Source organism: Podarcis cretensis (assembly GCF_951804945.1).
Source record: "Podarcis cretensis genome assembly, chromosome: 10".
Taxonomy (NCBI): domain Eukaryota; kingdom Metazoa; phylum Chordata; class Lepidosauria; order Squamata; family Lacertidae; genus Podarcis; species Podarcis cretensis.
The window spans coordinates 30,868,382-30,890,334 of record NC_137179.1 but is presented as its reverse complement, the minus strand read 5'-3'; the positions used below and the strand labels follow the sequence as shown (position 1 = coordinate 30,890,334).

The window sequence follows — 21,953 nt, the reverse complement described above, 5'->3', positions numbered from 1 at the left end:
AGAAACATGATGGTATTAGAAGCAGCTGCTTGGACAGCAATCTGGGAAAGGGCCTTCTTAATGTGAGCTGGCACCCGCAGGGAAAATTGGTCAGGTTCCCTCTCCGCATTTGGCTGGGTGCACTCTGCATCCAGTTTTGGGTCGTCTGCATATTTGCAGAATCCAAACCAAGGGATATAGATATCTGGCACAGCGCCCCAGCAGGAAAGGATGTCTCACCTGCAGCAAACTTCCTGTCTCTACTGCAAAGCTACCTTGAGTCAGTCGGTCCAGCTACTAGGCTGGGAGCTTTGCCACAGCCTGTGGTAATTGTAGGCTTCAGTCCAAGTCTACTGTTTACAACAAGACTTCACTGCAGAGACTCAAGGATTCTCAAAGGGCATCAGGGAAGGGAAGATTGGGCATTTCTCCCCTCCAAAAGACACAGACGAAATGCCATCTTCCTAGACCTAGGGTTGGTTTGTTTTTTAATGCCCCTGTCTCTATTGCCTCACCAAATGCTGCACAGATTATCCCCACTTTTACTTCTCTATTTGGAATGGAACTTATCTTTGGAGGCGGGGCTTCAGGGAAAGGGGCCGTAGCTCAGTGGTAGAGCATCTGTTTTGCATGCAGAAGGTCACATGTTCAATCCCCAGCATCTCCAGGTCAGGCTGGGAGAGAATCCTGCAATGAAACCCTGAAGAGCCACTGCCAGTCTGTGAAGACAACACTGAGATGGGTGGCTCAGTGGTCTGGCTTCATATAAGGCAGCATCCTATGTTCCCCTCTTCTATCCAGGCTGAGTACTGACTACAGTCTCTCAGAGATTTGAATGAAGTACAGAAGAATCATAGTAACGTGCATATTTTTAAAAAAACCAATCCATCCCACTTTAGACAAAGCAGATTTTTCAAGCAATGCAAATTCTGCTGGACCAAAGGCCAATAGAATAGAAAAAAAAGAGAGCACGCGTACCAACAGGCGGCGATAGCCCTATTGTACTATTTTCAAGTTTCTGAAAAAATGTCACCCAGTTCCTAGTTGATGTCAAATTTGACTCCAGATTTGCAGCACACATGGATCACATACCCTATGGCGTGCCCTGCCATCTAGCGCAGGGGGAAGGGAAAGGTACTATAGATTATAGTGACTAGAGTTTGGTGGATTAGATAACGTAGATGGAAAAGAGATAATCAATAGGAAAAATTAAATGAAGAATTTCCAGGTGACACAAGGATTTGTTTGGGAATGTGTGGCCACTCTGCTCATCACATAATTATCACTGCCTCTCTGCTTTCCTGCATTTACTTTTTCTTCTGCTTACAATCCCACCACTCTAGCATGTGCGTGGGATAGCACATAATGAATCTGATGGCATGGGTAGTAGTCCATTAAAGCTTGTGCCATTAAAAAAAATGCTGGTGTGGAGGGAGAAGCACAGCAGTTCCAAGGAATGGGGGAATGGGCTGCTTTTCTTGATATTTGTGATTCCTCGTGATCTGAGCTCTGCTGTATAGGGAGTTGAGGGGGTGTAGGTCAGGGAAGAGCCATAGGTCAAGGGTAGATCACTGCATGCAGAACCAGAGAATTGTAGAGTTGGAAGGGATCCTGAGGGTCATCTAGTCCAACCTCTGCAATGCAGGAATCCTGCCCACCACCATCCCTGGGTGGCCATCAACCACCAACCTTTTGGTCAATTGCCAGTGTGACTTGGTAGGATGCATCTTCCTGTGCTCCTATGTATAGGAAGGTAGTGAGCCTTGTGGATGATTCAGTTTCTGCTGAAATGTATGTATATTTTGGGATTTACAGATGACTCAGCCCCTTCCACTCTCAGCAGTGACTGCGGAGGGGCATAAACACATCTGAACCTCCAGGAAATTTGTTGGTTAACTGAGTAACACTCTCAGCCTAAGGTCTAGCTCAACATGCAAGTTCATCCCATGATGACTGCAACATCAAGTGATGACTGGCATGTGTGAAAGAGTCAGCTGCAATCTATCACCACACATGGTTGTTTATATCACAAAATGCTCCAACTCAGAATCTATACTTTTTCAGTGTAGTGAGTCAAGTTCATATATTCCACTCCCAGCCATGGTGCATTGACTCATGTGATGTACATATGTGCAAAAGCAGCCTATAAATGATTGCCAAGTATGTCCCTGGTTCAGATCTAACTCAAACTCACCAGGTTGTCTTTGGCAAGCCACTACTGGCCTTCCGCCTACAAATATGGGGATAAAAATACTGGCCTACCTAACAGGGTTGTTCTAAATATTACTGAGATGGTTTGTGTGAAGAACTTTCAACAGGCAAAAAGCTCTGCTATGCTATCCTTGCTGCTGATGGGAACAGCTTTCCTAACTGTGAAAATTCTACTTTGGGGAAATATTTGCTCTTGCCTGATCTATTTAGTGGTCCTGAAAATGTGCCAAGAGGACAGATTTAATGTTGCCCAAGAAGAGAACCCAGCAGGTAGAACCCACAAATCCCTGGAGAAAGGAAAGCTGGGGGGGGGGTGTCCAAGTCTTCTTTCTCTTCCATCCCTCCTGCTTGCTCTCCCCACCCCTTCTTTCCATAATACTGCCTAAGTAGGTTTACATCTGCAGCACAGGCTCCACTCCCCGCCCAACAACACCTTTGTTGTGCTCCAGCAGACAATCACATCGCCCTGGGATGGAGCAGCACTGGATGGTCCCTCCTTCACCACAATATACAGAGAGGCAGAGCTCTGTCTGTCTAGCTGTGCATCTTCAGACATTGCCAGTGGCCCTATGTATAAGCCAAGGGAAAGAAGCCCAGCTTCTGTATCAAACCCTGTCTAGGGATCATTTAAAATCAACAACACAATGAGCAATATGCTTGAGGGAGTGGATCGGAAAGGAAAACCTCTGTGCTTATTCTATAGAATAAGTGTTCAAAATCGCACCTCTCTTTATCTCATCTCTCTCTCTCCCCCCCTTATTTACTGCCTATAGCACAGTGCAGGCTTGGCACAAATACACCATCAGTGCCCTCCTGGCATTGAGAGCTGGGCAGCAGATGGGCTGTTGCTGCAGTGCCTGCGCTTGTAGGTTCCCAGCCTTGCTTAGAGGTGTATCTCGCTCTCTCTCTTTGTAGGGTGGGAAAGGCAGAGTGGGCTTGCAATCTAGCCTTGGCTTTGCAATGCAGGAGATCCCCATCACCCCCCACCTCCAGAGGCAGACAGAGAGAGAGATGCTGAGGTTATGGTCTTTCAGAAGGGGCAGCATCTTCTCTCTGGCCATGTCTTAGCCATCCCTGCAGATACAGGTGGGTCGGTTCCCTACAATGCTAAGGAGGAGTAGGAAACCCAACCCCCCTCCCCAGTTCCCTCTTTTCCCCATACTACAATCACAAGCAGCAGCAGAGATTGGGGGAGCGATGGCAGGGTCCCTGCCACCCCTTACCCTCCCAACACACACACACACACACACACACACATCTGTAACCCCCCCCCATTATTTCTAAGGCTCAGAGTGAAGTAAGGCAAGTGAAAGATCAAAAACACTTGGAGTTTCCTCCTGGATGGATGGTGCAGAGTGTCTGGTCCTCAGAACACCATTAGCTCCCTGACTCAAAGAATGGACTGATTGTGACCTCTTCCCGCACCCCTAGAGTCTTAAAATAATTGTGCCTCCAAAGAAGCCCCCCCCCCTTTCCTAACCATGCACAAAGATCTGACGATCGGGGGGAACACGAAGCGAGGAGGCACAAGTGGCAAGGGAGACCCTTGGGGTCAGGAGCGATGTGGGGTGGAATGGGAACACACGTCAAAAGGGAAGATGGGTGGAATGGGGCAGGGAAGGGTGGCAGTGAGATGGGGAGTGGGGGTTCGGAGTGCAAGTGGGAAGGGGGGGCAGCGGGGAAGGAGGGCCGGAGAGGAGAGCGTGACGGCGGGTAGGGGGCAGTGAGGGGGGGGGTTCTCCCACTTACCCATCGCCCGTTGTTTTTCAGTAGCGGCGGCGGCAGCGGCGGCGGCGGCTCCTCTGCCTCGCGGGCCCCCGGTGGGGAGATGCTGGACTCCGCAGCAGCCTCTCGCCCCATCCCTGATTCCGGCAGCCGTGGCCGCCCCCCGGCATGGCTCAGCCGGGGCGAAAGCCCTCCACCTCCCTGCTCCTCCTCCTTCCCCCCTCCAGCAGCAGCCTCTGCAGGGGAGGGAGGAGGCGAGCGACCCACACACCGGGGTGCGGAGCGTGGTTTGGGGGAAGAGAGAGAGAGAGAGAGAGAGGCGAAGGGAGCGCAGGATGAAGAGAGGGGAGGATGATGAAGATGGTGGTGATTATGAAGGCGCAGAGAGAGAGAGAGAGAGAGAGAGAGAGAGAGAGAGAGAGAGAGAGAGAGAGAGGCAGGCGGGGCAGGCGATGGATCCGGGCAGAAATAGGGAATGTGTGCGGGGGGGGGGGGAGGAAATCACCTCCTCGCGCAAGAATAATACTAATAGTTCTAATAATAATGCGGCCGAGGCTCCTCCCCCGCCTCCTCCTCCTCCTCCTCCTCGGAGCCGCCAAAGGAGGGAGCCCGATGCTAACGGGGAGAGAGAGATCAGGTTGGGAGGGCTGCTCTCCTTCCCTCCCGCCTCGCCTCGCCTCGCCTCGCCTGGCAGGTTTCTATGCTGCTGCTGCTGCAGTCATTCAAAAGCCCTGCGTGCGTGAGAGCGGGGGTCCGCCCGTGCCCCTTCCGCCCGCCGCTCTGCCCCCGAAGGTCTCGGCCCCCCCAAAAAAACCTCCTTCTGCCCCCGCCAAGCCAGATCGCCGCAGCTCCTTCCCCACCTTCCCGTCCCTCCTCCGGTTTAAAAATATCCCGCCCCAAAGTAGGGAAGGGAGCGGACGGGGGAGGGAATGAGGAGAGAAAGGACTCGTCGGGAGGAGAGGGATTAAGTCATCCGAGCATCATCGTGACCCCCAGAGGCGCTCTCTCTTTTTTGCATCTAGGTAGGAGTCGAGGGTGGGCTCCCCACCATCTTCAAAGCGAGCTCAACCCGACGCCCCTCACAATACAAAAACCGGGACGGATATTTGAGTCTGGAAATTTATGCCTCGCAATTGGCGGCGGCTTTTGCAGCTTAAAGAGCTGTGTGTGTGTGTGTGTGTGTGTGTGTGTGTGTGTGTGTGTGTGTCTTTTTGTGCACTGGCGCTCCTGTTCTGCCTCTGCAATGGAAGGCAATACAAAGGAACGCCTTGTGTTTGGAAGCCGAGTTGGGAAGGGGTGGGGGCGGCGGGAGGGAGGGGAGGAGACGGCGGGGTGGGCTCGGTGAGTGTCTGAACTGGGCACGACCACTTGTGCTGGGCGAAGGAATGCGCCAAGCTCGGGGACGAAGGGGGCGGGCGGTGGGGAGTAGGCCCTTTTACCAAGGCACCTGAAAAGGCAGGGAAAGCTGCCAGGACGGTGCAGCGGACAGCTGGGAGTGGACCCGGCAAGGCCTGGATTTGAATATGCTGCGCGTTCAAGGCACCATCTGTAAAATGGGCACAACGGACACCCTGTTCCGGAGAGGGCCGTGGCAAAAATAGTTCAGACTGACAGACCCATGATGCGGGGGGGGGGGGGGCGCATTTTAGGAGCCTTCCAGCAAACCCTCTTTGCTACCTATCCATCACCAAAGAACAGGAAATGGAAGGCACATATTTACCTAAAATTTGCATAGGCTAACTTATATGTATGGATGCAAATTTAGACATTGATACAGTCATTCAGTACATCTGACCAGTGTGGCTGCTCAGTTTGCTGTCAATGGACCACCCTTCAAGGTCCCTGCTCTCCCTCCTGATGGATCTTGATCTATAGATTGGCCTTAGACTGGAAAGAGGATTTCAGACACAGGACTATCCTCCAATATCCCTTCAAAAAGAGAGAACTGCTCTCTACGAAGCAGAAGGAAAGGCTACCCTGTTACTGCCTCTAGGCAATAAATGTATAGGTCAGCACAATCCTCAGCATTTCTATTCAGAACCAAGCCCCAGAGTTCTGTGCATCTTACTCACAAGTAATCATGCACAGGTTAACAGCCGTTGTTCATTTTGTTTTGCCGGTGATACAAATTATTCCCCTCCCTACAAAGTGAAACATTTGTTGTGCCAAGTTAATATTCCCCCAGCATTCAGACTGGGTTATTTTGTCACTGGGAAAATGCAGCAATCCAGCAAATGCGATTATGAATCCTATGTGGCAGTGCAGTTGCACAAGTCCCTCTTGGGCAAGGCTTGTGACATGGCAAGGGGCGAAGACATGAGGACCTTTCAAGCTGTGTTCATCCACTGATTGAGTCACTGATTACTTTTAGCTATGAATTCGTTCATTTATTAAAGGAATTTGTAAGTTGCCTTTCAGAGCACAGGGTCTTTCATTTCATTTTTAAATTGCTTCCCAGGAAACACATTGAAGGAACTTGACAATTTAAACACCAACAATTTAAAAAAAGTCAAATCCAGTGCAGACTGAGATAAAAATCTCCACCTATAAGTCTGGGGGGGGGGGCGGGGAGGTGTTTAGGAGGCGCTGGAAAAAAAGAACGGGGGTGGCATCTGTCTGATATCATAATCTGACACTACATATTACATTACATATATAGTTGGAGAGAGTTTGAAAGGGTAGGTACACAACACTGAGGCCCAGTTCCTACAGAAGTGTCTTCCTGACCAGATTATATATGCAGGAAGCCCTCTCCTGCATTGATAGTTGGGGATATAAAGGGTACGGTAGTCTTTTAGGTATCCTGGCTCCAGGCAGTGTGGGACTTCTGAAACCATTACTAGCACCTTTAACTATTAGCAGTTTCATGGGGAAAACACCATGAGGGTTGTTTTCAAGGGGTCTCCACGGTACCATTCAAACCCAGGAATGCTTATGCAGACCTTTTTTTAAAAAAAAAAAAAAAGGAAAATGCTAGCAAGGCTTCTCACCCCACCTAGCAATTCCTTTACATTTTGTAAACCCTTTTGTTTATTCATTTTGCTTATTTCTTTGGAAATTGCACACTCCTCTTCTCCAATGTTGGAATAATACACTACTCTCTTGATTCCCCCCCACCACCACCACCAAGCAGTGGTTTCGAGTGTGAATTCCCTCTGCAGTAAGGCTGTCTCCTTCTGTTAGTTGGGAACAGATATTGTATTATTGGTGTTTAAACAGTGGTGCCATCAGACACAACTTTGGGGCAGAAGTCTGGGGCCCCCGCTTAGCAGTATGAGCAGGCAGGGCCACAAATACAGCTGCAGCTCTCTTACTGTAACAATGGATGCTATTCTGGACTTTTTACATGGTTTACAGTGGTACCTTGGGTTATGAACTTAATTCATTCTGGAAGTCCGTTCTTAACCCGAAGTGTTCTTAATCCCAGGTGCGCATTCCCTACATAGGCCTACATAGGCCCTGGAAGTGGATTGCGTTTGTATCCCGGGGCAGAGTTCACAACCCGGGACACCTACTTCCGGATTTGTGGAGTTCATAACCTGAAGCGTTCGTAAGCAGGACTGTTTGTAACCCGAGGTACTACTGTATTTCTTTGGATCGTGGCATCAGTGCAGCGGGCATAAGTTTAATATGAAAGATATCCCGCATGAACTATCCCTGACCCTGGTTACAAGCACCTATCTCATACATGACCCAGAGAACAGCTGAGGTCCTGACCCCTAACAGTTGCAGCAAAGATCAGTATTCTAATCCTTTTATTAGCCAGGAAGATCTAGTGATCAGCCTCCCGTGGGCAGGAAGAAGAGAAGAAAGATCACTTTTAAGGCAAATTTATGATTCAAGAACTGTAAAGATAAAATGTGGCCTTCCCAAAATTAAGCTCATGTCATCCTCACTTCATACTTATATTGCAGAAACACAATAGTAAACCAGGGAGAACAAACCACAGTTGAAAGGATTTGGTGTCATATTATTCACTCATTGAGCAAGCCCCTTCCCTTGGCTCATGAAAAGTTAGATTCCAATTATATTTAAACCCAAGGTTTTACAGTGGTTTGTCAACTCACCGTTCCAATGGAACTCCTTCTTGCCAAACATCAGCCCTGTTATGTACTGGGTTGAATAGGATCCAAACTGCAGCAGTCTGATTGGCCCTAGAACAATAGGATCCAAAAGGCAGCAGCCTGATTGGTCCTAGAACAATAGGATTCAGAATGCAGCAGTCTGATTGGTCCTAGAACAATGCAGCAGTATGATTGGTTGGCAGGAACTACCCAATCATGCTCCAGATAGAAGTGAATCCACAACCTGATTGGCTTACAGTAGAATTCCAGAATTAGCCAATCATGTGCAGCCCATTGTGTAAATAATGTATATAAAGCAGATACCTTGAGGGGACTTTGATTCATTCCTCCTCACCACTATGAGCTGAATAAAGAGCATGAAATCACTTTGCGACTCTGAGTATATTTCACTGGCGACGAAGGTGGGATCCCGCTGAGCTGACTGCCACACACAGCACCGCAGCACCGCCACCTGCCGCATCGCTGCCTCGCACCGTGTATCCAGGCTTCAGCTCCGGGACACAAGGAACTCAGAATGGCAACCAGCAGCAGCTTTTCGCCGTTCAACCCAGCGACTCTGAGTATATTTCAAGCCCTATGTCTCTCTCAGAGATTTCTGTTGCATGGCTGATAGAGGAGTTTAAGATAAATGTTTACATTTCGAAAAAGGCACAGATCTCTTGACTTTGTGTTCCATGAAACTCCAAGATCAGGTATTCCTTTCTTCTTTTTACTGTGAGTCTGTGGCACGTAGCTGCACTCATTCACCGACCTTTGGGGTAGTTCTTTATGGGATTAAAGTGTGCAGGATTAAGGTGTGTGTTGCCCGCATATTTGTATCTTACCCTCTAAAGCAGCACACACTGCCCCCCCCCATATAATAAATCGATCTTTTCTACTTCCTGGTTTGATAAGTTCTTTATTGGGTATAATAAAGAACTAGGAACGTAATGATACACTGGGCAAAAGACTTTGGATATAATATACAACTTAAAGAATGGGAAAGGTTGTGGAATAAAAGGATAAAATTTACAGCCTATAATGCTTTGAAAGAGAATATGATGAAAATGATGTATAGATGGTATATTACACCAGTGAAATTAGCTAAAATGTATAAGACAAATAATAAATGTTGGAAATGTAAAGAAAAAGAAGGAACATTTTATCACATGTGGTGGGAATGTAATAAAGTAAATAACTTCTGGGAAATGATATATAATGAGATGAAAAAGATGTTGAAATATACATTCTTAAAAAAACCAGAAGTATTTTTACTTGGTATTATAGGCCAAGACATTAATAGACAAGATGTCAAACTGTTCTTATATGCAACAACAGCGGCAAGAGTATTGTTAGCCCAGAAATGGAAGCAAGAAGAAATTCTGACGAAAGAAGAATGGCAGACAAAATTAATGGACTATGCAGAATTGGACAAAATGACAGGAAGGATTCGAAACCTGCGGGACCTTAGATTTACAGAAGATTGGAAGGAGTATATGAATTAATTGAAGAGCAACTGTAATCAACAAATTACGCTAGTAGGACTACAAGAAGTTTTGTAAGGAGAACTATACAAAGTGTTACAAAGTAGAAAAAGATATAGATATTGGTTATGAGTTCGAAATGTAATAGGGAAAATAAGAAATGCATACTAAGAAACTAGATTGGAAAATTTTCAGACAGGACTGATGGAAGTCAAAAAAATGAATGAGATGTAAAAGTATGTTTAATTATTGTTGAAAATGGTATATATATATTGCTGGGCTTATTACAGGCCATTGCTTAAGTGACAAGGAGACAAAGAATCTATCGTGAAGAAAGAGGGAAATGGATGAACCAAACATGTCTGCTGTGTGGCTGTGCATGAGAAGCAGCCCTGCAAGGGCTGACCAACAGCATCCTTTGTTAATTCTGTGGGTCAGTCTTCTTAAGAAAAATATGGGCCAGACCAAAGGGCTATCTGGTCCAGCATGCTGTTTCCCACAGTGACCAATCAGATCCCTCTGGGAAGTCTTCAAGCAGGGCATGAAGGTGAGGACCTGAAGGCAAGACTAGCCCAAGGCATTTTGCTGCCTGAAGCGAAAGGGAAAATGCTACCTCCACCCCATTCCATGTATAGAAACCCACTGGACTGGCAGTTGAGTCTTATTTCAATGTAAATGAGGTGATAGCATCTCTACAGCATAGCAGGCTAGTCTAGACGTTTAGGCAGAACAGGCAGTGTAACATGCACAGCTCCATTCTCCAACAGGGGGTATGGTTGGGTGGCTTAGGAGAACCAGCCCCTTCAGCATCAGCCGCCTGAGGCAATTGCTTCACTTTGTCTAATGGTAGGGCTCTGTGTCTGGAGCAGCAGCATAAAGCTATCATGCTTGGCCTGATGTTGCACCTCTTAGGCGTTTACGGCTTGCAGCTGAACTTGTTCAAAGAACAGCAGGATCAAAGCATAATAAATCAATAGGAAGGATCTGGATGAGAAATATGTTCGTAAGTGGGTGGGTGCACATAAGTTCCCAAGGACAGCCATATGACACAAACAACAGAGAGACTTTGCGGCACTGTATTGTGGCCTACGTTTTCTCACTGTTACAGTTTATTTGTGAGTCTTTAAGGTGCCACAAAGCTTGGCTGCTTTCATATACATGTGAGCGCATGTATGTGGGGTGGTTAATGGAATTGTGGTGGTTGGCATCCTGGGAGAGAGGAGGTTGCATTTCTAGAGATCCCCTCACCTCACCCCGACTCCTATCACTCAGTTCTCCAGCCTCTTTCTCCAGCTCACCTCCTGTTGCTTAAAGATAAGGGCAGTGGGCATGTCAGCACCAACAGCTTGAATCTTTGTGCAAACAGCAGCTTACACAAGGGCTGCATGTTTTGTAGTTCAGTTTGGAGAAGGAAGAAGCCGAGGGAGTGGCAAAGGGCAAGCAGCCAAAGAACTCCTCACCCTCAAAGGAAAGAACCTACTTGCACTGCTTCTGGCACACAATTGTGCACATTCACTCCCATGCAAACTGCATGCCATAAATGGCACCGCATTTGCAGGCTGAGGGGGAAATACAGCTGAAGAATGCTTTGAGGGATCACGTGGGAAGGCTTGCTGATAAAGGTGAGAGAGCGTGCTTTAGGTTAAAATGTTTAGGAAGCTGTAAAAGAAGAAGAAAAGCATAAAATCCTTCCACAGTAGCACATCCCATGAGTTGGAAATAAGCCCACACAGTTTGCTTTCCCACTGAACTGAATGGGAGTTAAAAGTAGTTAACTTGCATTGGCTCATGCCTAATAGTAATAATAATCTTGTAATGGGATGGGAGAGAGGGATGCGGGTGGTGCTGTGGGTTAAACCACAGAGCCTAGGGCTTGCCGATCAGAAGGTCAGCGGTTCGAATCCCCGCAATGGGGTGAGCTCCTGTTGCTCGGTCCCTGCTCCTGCCAACCTAGCAGTTCGAAAGCATGTCAAAGTGCAAGTAGATAAATAGGTACCGCTCCGGCGGGAAGGTAAACGGTGTTTCCGTGCGCTGCTCTGGTTTGCCAGAAGCGGCTTAGTCATGCTGGCCACATGACCCAGAAGCTGTACGCCAGCTCCCTCGGCCAATAAAGCGAGATGAGTGCCACAACCCCAGAGTCGGCCATGACTGGACCTAATGGTCAGGGGTCCCTTTACCTTTAATGGGATGGGACAGGTGATAATGTCCAGGCCTACCATTACGAGTGAGTTGTCTGTGTGGAAGTAGGATTGGGTCCCATTGATAGCCTTGGAAGCTTCCAAGCACATTTTAGTCTTCACAGGATAGCCCTGCAAGCCTCAGTCCAGTGCCAGTTAGCACTATTTCATTTAACAAATTAATAAGCTGCTTCATAGCATGAAGCCACAGAAGTATCGTATAAGATGAAAATAGAACAAAACACAAAAATGAAAGCTCTAAGAACAAAACCATTTTAGTAAATCTGTCCCCCCCCCCCCCCACCCTTAATTGGGTTGTAGACCTGGTTGTTGTTGTTTTTTAATAGGTTCTTGTGAGACTGGACACTTTCTGTTGAGTGGCAAACTCTACTGAGCCACCTTCAGAAGTATGTGAGAATAAGGGTTGTAGGAGAGCAGGCTTTCCCTTGTCCCTACTGGCTCCAGCCCTGGCTTTCTCAAGTTGACAAAGTCTGGAAAGAGCTTCTTTGCATATTCAGCTGAACAGGTTTAGCATCCTTTCTGTGACTGGGAACTTAATCCCACACAATTGCTTCCTCATCTGGGTGTGTTGCCAGTGGTGGCGTTGCCAGTGTTGAAACACAATTTAAATGTGTTTTGATTGGTTCATGGGCTTATAATGTCAGAAGACACACACCCTGCCACCACAATAAAAGGGTTGCCTCTGACTACCTTTCATCTTCATTTTTTGTTCTTCAGTCTTGTACACTTGTTTTTTTTTTTAAATAAATTTTTATTAAAGTTTTAAAGATTAAATAACAATCAAAATAAAGAAAAAAGAAAAAACAATACACCATCAAAAAACAGAAAAGAGAAAAAAGGATAAAGAACAAGTTAAGCCTATACATCACTTGCTTACAATCACTTATTTCCTTGACCTCCTCACACCTCCCATTTTTGTATTCTAATTCAATTTGTTATTTCAGCAAATCCTTCCAACCTTATTTTTGAAGCCTTATTATATTATAGGGACCCTGAGCCAAGGCTCATTTGCCCGCTTCCCCAGGACCTCAGAGGAGACAAACTCACCAGGGACCAGAGTTCTTCTGAGAAAATAGTTTATTGAGATCTGCGCAGAGGCTTGCCAGTGGAATCACTTCTCAAAGACTGGCCGCAAATACATGGCATTTAGCAGGCATTCTTATACTGTAGGTACACCTTTCTCCACCAATCACCAATCGCCAACCTAGCATCTTACCTTAGGAGGATAATCACGTTACGCAAGTTCCTCACCCATTTCCTTGTCTTATGTGCTCACGTGGCTTCTCCTATTCTTTACTTGACCTGTGTCACAAGCCAAACCTGCTTAAGCAATCTTTATTGGAATCTAAAGCCAAAGCTGCTCAGGCAATCTATATTGCAATCTATAGTGCGACAGAGCTAAACCGTCCCTTCCTTCATTCCCTCCTCTTCTTTTGGACAGCCTTCTGGCTCGTCCAAGGCAATAGGCTGGTATTCACGCATCAAAGCTATCACTCGGGGACCCATCATGCGCGACATTGTTTTGTGCACCATATTTTGCAAGCATTGCACCAAGCAGGGAATACAGAAGCAAAGAAGCAATAAAAATAAAATTGGTCCTAAGAGCATAACAAACATTCCTCTGAGCCACCCATTTGGCAAAAACTTATCCAGCCAAGACATATTCCATCCTTCCCACGTTTGTACAGGGACGTGTGCCACCTTCGCAATACTTGCGGCTAAATTACGGATGGCTTCACCATGATCTGAAATATTGAAGCAGCATGCTCCACCAGTCAGGTTGAGGGCAGCACAAAATCCTCCTTGTTTGGCCAGAATAAAGTCCATTCCCAAACGCAGCTGGAGGACAGCAGTGCGGGTCTCATCCAGCTGGGTGGCAACAAGGCGAAGGGCGGTGGCCGGTGCATTGGCCACAATCTCTACTACTGCCTGGAGTCGGATTATGCGATTTAGATTGTAAATAGGCTCTCTGGCACCTACTACTAACTCATCAGGGTTCCAGGAGGCCGGATCATAGTGGGCAATTATTCGCTCAGGTGGCCATTCGTCCTTTCCCCAGGTCTGCTTGCTCCCTGAGGCTATATTCGTGATATCAACAGATCTGCGATTGCGATGGGGAAATGAGGTGGTAGGGAGCAGCCACATGGGGGGTAAAAGGAAGGCTGGATAACAATTGCCCCACCAACCGTTGGGGAGGCGGTGGAAAGCCTTTGTCCCACAAATCCAATATACAGGATCCTTGTTCTGGGTGGCCGTATAGTCAGCCATAGAACTAAAAGCTAAAAGATTTAAATTGGTGCAGGCTCCCCCACACTCAGAGGTATCAGTGGGGTTACACGTACACTTGCATGAGGAGCGCCCAGTAAAAGTTATATTGTGTCCAAGGGTGGCATCTTTGGTCTGGTTGACACAGAACCATCCGGGAATCCGATAAACCCGGAGGGGATAGGAATGATTCCAGTATGGGCCCCACTGGAATTTACTTCCAGTATACTGGATTCGGGTCCGATTAAGAGGCAACGGAAGCAGGGGCATGCCCCCAACTGCATCCAGAGGTCCCAAGGCACAAACAAGGCAACGGGTCCTATTCTCCGCCTTAGCTACCATTTCTGCCGTTTGCAGCCAGCGGTTGTAAGGGTTGTGGATACCCCACGTGACCATGAGGCGGGTAATGTTTACCTGGGAGATCCAGGACCCTACCTCCCCCTGGGCCAGAGCGCAGGCGGATTCCCCAACTAGGAAGAGGAGAACTGTCAGCGGGATGGAGGAGAGATGCTTTCCCCCGCAAATTCTATGGCGCTCATGCCAGCAAAAGAACAGGATCATCCATAATATTAGGGCCGTACATATTACTCCTATCCACCAAGCCCAATGGTTCCATGGTTCTTCCCACCATTCTTTAGTCATGTCAGGTGTCACCTGCGGGATTGGGCCTATCTGGGTGCTCAGGGTGGTGAGGATAATGAGGGAAGCGCGGGAACCTCCAGGCGTCAAATCCTATCGTGTGTAAATAAACTCCTGAGTCCCCAGGAGGGTGATTATGTCCTTGGTGGGTAGGGGCCAGATACAGACCCCAAGGAGATGGTGTCCGGGGGGGGTGGGCTATCACCCACCCACAGGAATAATGTGCAGCTTGCAAATGGCAAATACTAGGTGTGAGAATCCCTACGGGCTCTTCTTTGGACCAAATAATACACACCAAGGTTTTTTCAGGGATTAAAACATTACCAGGGGGCAAAGACCGCACGGTTGGCACGTTGGGAACGCTACCGGTGGGCGCTCCTCCCATTTACTTCTTCAGCCGTGCGTAGAAGTGTCAGCCTCTGGAGTGACACCAGCAGGGCGGTCGTCTGCTGGACGTCTTGAAAATGGTCAACCGCAGGGGATTCTCAGGATCAAGGGAAGTTGTCCATTCAGATGTAGCTCGCTTGGCACGTGTGTGGTGGACCCACGGGGTGATGCCTGCTACTTTAACTGCAGTTGGTGTAGACAACAGAAGGGTGTATGGTCCCTTCCAAGTTGGTTGTAATGGAGCTTGGGACCAATCCTTTATCCACACCTCATCACCAGGCTCATATCGATGTAGAGGCTCGACTAGCACACAAGGGGTGCGAGCTTGGGTCCACCTGTTGAGAGAAATGAGATCTCCGGAGAGTGACTGTACATAGTTATTTATCTCCACATCCTGAGCAGGAACAGGGGATATCATACGCACATAAGGCACCGGCCTGCCGAACATAAGCTCAAAGGGAGACAAATGAGTTCTCTTGGAGGGCAGGCTGCGAACTCTCAACAAGGCAAGGGGCAACATCGCCACCCAGTTTGAGCCCGTCTCCTGAGTCAGTTTAGCTAGCTGATTTTTCAAAGTCCTGTTCATGCGCTCTACTTTACCTGAGCTCTGGGGCCTATAAGCTGTATGCAATTTCCAATTTATCTGCAATATCTTTGCTAATTCCTGTAACACTTTGTGTACAAAGGCTGGCCCATTATCAGATCCTACAGAGTGAGGTAAACCATACCGCGGAATGATTTCTCGTAGCAGGCATCTGGTAACCTCAGTTGACCGCTCAGTCTTGGTGGGCCAGGCTTCTACCCATCCAGTGTAGGTGCACACTGCCACCAACAAATAATGGTATAAGCCACACCGCGGGAGTTGAGTGAAATCTACCACGAGGTCTTCCATAGGCGCGGTTCCTGAGTGTTGTACTCCAGGTGGGCCCAATTGACCAGTTCGTGGGTTGTTCTTCTGACATAAGGTGCATCTTCTGCAAGCCTAACTTGCTAATTGGTATAAATTGGCGATATAAAAGCATCTCTCAAGCTGTTTTGCCATCGCATCAGGGCCCACATGGGTAGTGGCGTGGTACTTGTGGACAAAATGGGAAGAAAGAGCTGCCGGTATCCACACACGCTTGTCTGGCGTAATGTACCATCCTTCCTCAGATTTCTCCAACCCCTCTACATTAATAGTGTCCTCCTCAACTGGGGTGTATCTTGGTTTTGTACAGGATTCAAGGATGGCTTCCGGTATTAATGGGGCCACTAACTGTGACCGGATTAGGTTGCCCTTTTGGGCTGCTTCTTTCACTATACGATCAGCCAATCGGTTTCCACATGCTTCCTCGCTTGGCTCTGTGCGGTGTCCATAGCAGTGGATGACTGCCACCTGCTTGGGTTTCCATACCACGTCCAGCAATTCCAGTAGGGCTTCTGGGTGTGCCACTCCCATACCTCAAGCAAGGCCGGCACGGAGTGAGGGGTGACACAGGTCGTGTCTTGTCCAAAGGTAAATTTATCTGCTTTGGTTAAGAGGGTGGCTACAGCTACCACAGCTCTCATGCAAGGTGGGAGCCCTTGTTCAGTTGGGGCCAGCTTTTCAGATAAATATGCTACAGGCTGCTGCCAACTTCCAAGTTTTTGGCACAGAACTCCTCTTGCTGTGCCCTGGTACTCATCTACAAACAGGGTGAAGGGTTTCTCAGGGTTAGGTATTCCCAGAGCTGGAGCTCGTTGCAAGGCTTCTGAACAACCTCTGCTATTTTGGCCATATTAATGGGGCGCTTGGCTGCTCTTTTTATTCCTTCTAGTACAGTCCTTTGGTAAGTTTCCAAAGTGGTGATGCCTCCCGCCATTTGGTAGTCCCAATTAGGAGTGGTGTGGGGGGTATAGACCCTCTATCTGTGCTTCGGTATTTGCCTGGGTTCTCAGATATTCTCTGGCTCCTGTGTGAACCTTTCAGACCTCCTCAGTGGTTAAAAGGGAGTCCAAGAGGTACTGTATATCATCATAAGTAGGCTTGTAGGTTTTAAAAATGCCCTCAAATAACTTGATTATTTTTGCAGGGTCTTCCTCAAAACTAGGGTTCTGATTCTTCCAATTGCACACATCTGCAGTGGTGAATGGTATGTGCTGGATGGTATAAGTACGGGGTGCCGGCTCTCCATTTGCTCCTGGTGGACCGGGTGGGTCATAAACCCTCCGCAGTGGCATAATTGCCACGCCTGACTTCAATTGTTCTGGTTCCTGTCTCTGCCTTTTATAATGAGTCGCTGCGCGGGCAGCCGCGTCCAACCATTTCTTTTGCCTCGTCTTCCATTTCTCTGACTTGCAACTTGCTATGTCCACCAAATGTGGACTTACATCTACTGCTGTGGCGAACGGTTCCACATAACTACGTACCCTATCCTCATCTACAGGAGCCCACTTTCTTCCTTGGACATTGACTTTCCTTAACTTTTCTAATAACTCTTCCTCTTCTTCCTTTTCTCTCTCCTTATCCCTCTTATCCTCTGGCCTTAGACGTGGCGTCTTAGGTACTGCTCCTCCCCCTCCTGTGGGCACATCACCTGGGTCCCCTTCTCTGGGTTCTGGGTTGGGAACTGTTCTTGGAGGGGCGTATGGTGGTGGCCTCAGAAGACCATCATCTTCAGAATTATCAACCAGGACCGGGGGTTTTGGCCGGACAGTTTGAATGGCGCAAACCTTTTCCTGGCTTATACTCCCTCGACACCCTTGTACCCATGGAGGGTTTTTCTCCACATTTCTCTTCCAAGTTGAAATATATGGGATTTGGTCGGGGTGGATTCTGAGGATGTTCTGCCATAAGGGATTGATTAAGGCCAAATCGAAGGTGCCCTCTGGCGGCCAATTTGCCCCTTGGGTGGGCCAATCGACCTCACACAAAGTTCTTAAACCCCAATCATCACCCTTCGTGGCAGCCTTCCAATTTATTGAGAAAACACTGTAGAGGGGTACATGGAGTACATTTGCTACTCCCGGACCCCATCTCTGTCGGGATACTCCGCTCCTAACCGGACTTAAAATCCTCTCACACTCCACACGCTACAGATTGTGATTTGGACGAGCTCGCGCTGCCAAAAAATGCACAACCCTGCAATCACTTGGCCAAGGGACACTGTGTCCCGACCGCTCAACCACTTTCTCACTCACTGGAGTATCCTCACACAACACACTTTTCAAACATACATCCCTTCACCTCCCTTCCCCTTCCCTCTTACCAGAACTGGCGGCACCTTATTGCCACGGCCAGCCGGGGTGGACCAAGCCCTGTTAAACCTTAAACTCCCCAATTTCCCAAAGGAGCTTCCTGGTACCACAACCACTCCCTTCCTGGTGGCACTTTACTGCCACAGCCAGGTGAGGTTGATCAGACCTCAAGCCCCTTAATAAACCACTGGGCTTACCTTGTCCCGCAGCGGGTTTTCCTGTCACGGCCGTTCTATTTTCTCCCTCAACCGGGTGTCTCCACTCCAGAACGATGTGGCCGGTTCCCCCTACGAAATGGCAGGGTGCGCGCCGGAGCCGCAGACATCGAACCAAGCTGTTCACCACGGTTGAGCCTGGCCTCCGGTCCTGGGGGGAGGGGCGGATCCCGGACGAGCCCCCAAATCTGAAGCCTTATTATATTATAGGGACCCTGAGCCAAGGCTCATTTGCCCGCTTCCCCAGGACCTCAGAGGAGACAAACTCACCAGGGACCAGAGTTCTTCTGAGAAAATAGTTTATTGAGATCTGCGCAGAGGCTTGCCAGTGGAATCACTTCTCAAAGACTGGCCGCAAATACATGGCATTTAGCAGGCATTCTTATACTGTAGGTACACCTTTCTCCACCAATCACCAATCGCCAACCTAGCATCTTACCTTAGGAGGATAATCACGTTACGCAAGTTCCTCACCCATTTCCTTGTCTTATGTGCTTACGTGGCTTCTCCTATTCTTTACTTGACCTGTGTCAGAAGCCAAACCTGCTTAAGCAATCTTTATTGGAATCTAAAGCCAAAGCTGCTCAGGCAATCTATATTGCAATCTATATTGCGACAGAGCTAAACCGTCCCTTCCTTCATTTTTATCTTAATAATTTGTCTTAATATACTATAATTTTACATTCTCTTTTTCACCAATTCATTTTTACTTAATCCTTTATGTCATTTCTGCTAAAACCACATAATTTTCTTTTCCCAACATCTTTCTAGCAATCCTTAATTTTGCAATATTTTTGAAGATAAACTTTGAATTTTTTCCAATCTTCTTCCACTGACTCTTCTCCTTGGTCCCGGATTCTGCCAGTCATCTCAGCCAGTTCCATGTATTCCATCACCTTCATCTGCCATTCTTCCCGGGTGGGTAGATCTTGTGTTTTCCAATACTTTGCGATGAGTATTCTTGCTGCTGTGTGGCGTACATAAAAAAAGTTCTATCCTCCTTTCGCACCAATTGACCGACCATGCCCAAGAGAAAGGCCTCTGCTTTCTTCTGGAAGGTATATTTAAATACCTTTTTCATTTCATTATAGATCATCCCCCAGAAGGTCTTAATCCAGTCTTGCACACTTGTTGGACTTCAGCAGCAGCATAGAGAGTCTCACTTTTACTTTCTGTCTGGGTGAAGGAAAGTCTCCTTGGATGATCAATAACTTCCTTTGGACCCTGGTAATGTAGCTGTCCGTTTTCTTTTCTACAGCCTTTAACCCCTAAGCTAGAGCAATGTGCTAGATATCGTGCTTTTATGGTTGTGTTCTGATATGCCGGTATTTAAATCCTTTTCTGTTTTGTCTTTATTCAAAACCTGTAGATGAAAATGTTTGTTCTAGCACAAGAACAAAGCACTTAGAGAAGGGGTGGTGGATTCCTACCCTCCATCCCAAGGGCTGCATAACCTCAACTTCCCAAGGTCCTCATGCCACTGGTGGGAGTGGCCAGAGGCAAAAGTGGGTGGAGCAATTGGTATGACTTCTACCTTTGTTGGGCTGCCTGTGTTCCAGCTATGCAAAAGCCCATGGTTTCTACACAAACCCGTCTCTCTGCATCCAGGCAAGCAAGAGGCCTGTTTACATATCCCAACCAGGCAAAAGCACTTGCGAAGAGCGCAGAGTAAGGCTGGAGAGAAGTGTGGCCTAGGAAGGGCCAGAAAAAGAGGCCAGCCCTAGCCTGAGGTTCCCAACCCTTGATTTAGAGCATAACTTTTGGGAAAGCACATTATGTTCAAGCATTGTGTTGCCTAAGTGCTCTTTACAATGCCCATTGCAATAAGACTGTGCTGACCCAGACATTGTTTGCATGCCCCAACTGGGAAGGGCTTGTACTGTACTTCCCAGTCTAAAAAAACAATGGGATGGATTGACTGCAGTATCAGGGCTGGGTTGGGGGAGGAGGACTGGGAAACGACAGTAGCAGAATTCTGGACACAAGAGACAAGGGGGCCATCTGCCCTACTTTATAGAGACTGTTCTCTGTTTAAAGGTGTTCTTTGTTTGTGTGGTTCATGTCTCCATTAATGAGAAAGAGCCAGAAGTAAAGAGAGCACAGATCTACAGTTTGCACCTGTGCAGGTACATAGGCCGCCTTGTCTCAGTCTTCCCTCTGTAATAGGAATTTTATGGTCTTAGATATATGGTAATGTTTATAAGTGTACCAACCAAGCACATACATAGATCAGCACAGGAAGGCCAACCTGGAACCATTTTGATTCCTAAACTGATCAAATCTTTTCTCTGCAAGCTCAAAATGGAAAAGTCTTTTCCTCACAAATCCTGTCTGTGTTTGAATAGGGTGTGAGCCTGTGACCTGGGCCCAGGAACTAAGTATTTATCATTACAAAAGACTGGCCAGGTTACCCAGGAAATCCAATCAAGTAACCTGCCAGAAAGGAGACAAACAAGGACAGGAGAAAAACAACATTTAATTTTCTGTGATGTATGTATGATGTTTCTGGGGGTGGTCTTGATCTACAGGGTGGCAATTTCAAAAGTCTTTATAAGGCCTTGCACACTATTTTTCGGGGTCCTCCTCCTCCTCTCCTGTGGGTGAGGGGAGCACCCTGTTGCAACAGATCAATAAAGATCAAGCTTACTAGCTGCTTTGCTTCTCAATATTCTCTGGTTGGCCTCTGTTATTTTCTCCTACCAATAGGGAACCTATGTAAGGACTCTATATGGGCTCTTGGATACCATAAGGGAAAAGGGCAGATTTTTGTTTACAACACCTGTTATGTAGAGGTGTTATGTACTGAGTTGAATAGGATTCAGAATGTAGCAGCCTGATTGGTCCTAGAACAATAGGCTCCAGAATGCAGCAGTCTGATTCGTCCACAGGAGCCACCCAATCCAGCTCCAGGTGGAAGTGAATCTGCGACCTGATTGGCCTACAGGAGAATCCCATAATTAGCCAACCACGTGGCACCCATTGTGTAAATAATGTATATAAAGCAGACATTCTGGGGGAACTTCCATTCCTCCTCACCACTATGAGCTGAATAAAGAGCATGAAATCCACTCTCAACTCCGAGTATATTTCAGGAGGTCTATTTATTTCTCTTTAAATTATAGTGGGAGGGGGTATAGTTTTTGTTTTAAATATTTTAATTTTTAAACCTAGCTAATATTTTTTACATTTGTATCTATTATTATTATTATTATTTTATTTTATCACTTGCTACATTTTATTGTTCCAAAATGGTTTCCATTTTTTAAAAAAGAAAAGCCCACAATACCAAATGAAACTAAAATCTTTATTAGCTAAAAAGGCTCATCCTGCAAGAACATAAAAAGGACACATCCCACATACCTCACCCAGCTAAAAGAGGAACACCAAGTAGGAGTAAGATCCCTGGGTAAATGAGAATCAGGTGTATACTCATGGGGGTGGCAGGTGGCTGATGGAGAACGCTGGGTGAGAGACAGGGAAATGTCGGTCTCCCAGGGTGAGAGACTGGGAGGAGAAAGGAAAGATCCCAGGTGAGAGCTGGGAGGAGCTACTATCTTCTGTGGGTGTTAT

The 21,953-nt window shown here is 47.4% G+C and overlaps 1 protein-coding gene and 1 long non-coding RNA gene across 2 annotated transcripts in view; both read right to left on the bottom strand.

The window, feature by feature from the left end:
• The window catches only part of MGAT3 (beta-1,4-mannosyl-glycoprotein 4-beta-N-acetylglucosaminyltransferase), a 59,821-nt gene extending 55,093 nt beyond the window's left edge, over positions 1–4,728 (bottom strand). The window contains exon 1 of the mRNA XM_079994580.1: positions 3,940–4,728. The gene's annotated coding sequence lies outside the window, so the exon portion shown is untranslated. The remainder of the gene's footprint in view (positions 1–3,939) is intronic.
• Positions 1–21,953, bottom strand: part of LOC307226129 — a 207,822-nt gene that overhangs the window by 92,816 nt on the left and 93,053 nt on the right. The window lies entirely within an intron of this gene.